This window comes from Loa loa (assembly GCF_000183805.2).
Source record: "Loa loa unplaced genomic scaffold supercont3.106, whole genome shotgun sequence".
NCBI classification, from domain to species: Eukaryota; Metazoa; Nematoda; class Chromadorea; order Rhabditida; family Onchocercidae; genus Loa; species Loa loa.
In genome coordinates, this window is record NW_018108286.1 from 133,107 (window position 1) to 134,592 (window position 1,486).

The following is a 1,486-nucleotide window of genomic DNA, read 5'->3' on the forward strand; positions in this document are numbered from 1 at the left end:
TAAATCACAAAGGTAAACCATTTGTACTGTCATAATAATATACATTGAATTAATTGTTTGAAAATAATTGCTTTTTTTTTGATTTCTACCTCAGAAAAAATCGATAAAATCGATCAGTATTGCATGTTGATACAATTGCAGAAATAAAAAAAAAAGGAAAAATGAGAAAATCTGGACTTTTGCGCCATTTAATTTATCAACATGATATACACTGAAAGCAAAAGTTCAATAAACTTCCAAGCTATTTTATTTCAACCTTTATTAAATTTATCTTTCATAAAATTTAACTTTATCTCAATTTGCATAAATTTAACAAAACAAATTTCAAAGTAATTTAAAATACAAAATATAATTTGACAGAAATGAATTTCCGATCAATTCTTCCTTACCTGTATAGCCAAATTTTGAAAGGTAAATTTCAGCAATTAACTCTCCCTTACTTTAAATTGGGCGGTAAAAATTTCAGTTAATTACAATAAATACAATAAAATGGATCAAAAAAAAAAAATTTACATAAATGGATCAAACTATTACTAAGATCAAACCATTTATATAAATAGGTCAAACCATTTATTAAACGGATCAAATAAATGGATCAAACCCTTTCCTATCTATGTAATCAAATTTGAATAGCTAAATCTTAATCCATTACTATAAATTATTTCAATTAACCTTTCCTCATTTGGGTTACTATAAATGTTATTGTTAATATTATACTTTAACATAGGTACATTATTTGTTCGAATAAAATTATTAATTAATTTGGCTAATAATTAGCAAATTTAACTTTTAAATATATTTACTATTTCCTGAGTCTTTTTTTTTTTTTTTTTTTTTTGATTAACAAAGACTTGAAAATACAATACGATGCATATTTGTTCGATTGAATAAAAATGAAACAAAAATATTACAATTCAAATATTTAAAGTGAAATTTTTTATTTAATTTAAAAGAAAAAAAAAAGGTCATCTTCGAATATGAATCTATGGTATATACATTGGGATATATTGGAAAATATTGATTGACTTTTAATTTTTTTTTTTCTCACAAGTATTTAATTCATATTCGAAGCATTTTTATCACAGTATTAACATTAATTGCATAGTATTTCATCAAATTATTGTCTCAGTGCTTAAATAAACAATCGGAAAAAAAATGAAGAAATGAATTCAAAATGGATGAATGAATTAATTAATTAATGTTAATTAATAACCAGTAAATAAACGCTCTGTGAATATTGTTTTATCAAATTAACAGTAATAACAATAATATCACTTAACTATTACACGCTCATAACAGCAATATTACTTAACCATTACTCTCTTATAACAGTAATATTACTTAACCATTACTCTTTTATAACAGTAATATTACTTAACCATTACTCTTTTATAACAGTAATATTACTTAACCATTACTCTTTTATAACAGTAATATTACTTAACCATTACTCTTTTATAACAGTAATATTACTTAACCATTACTC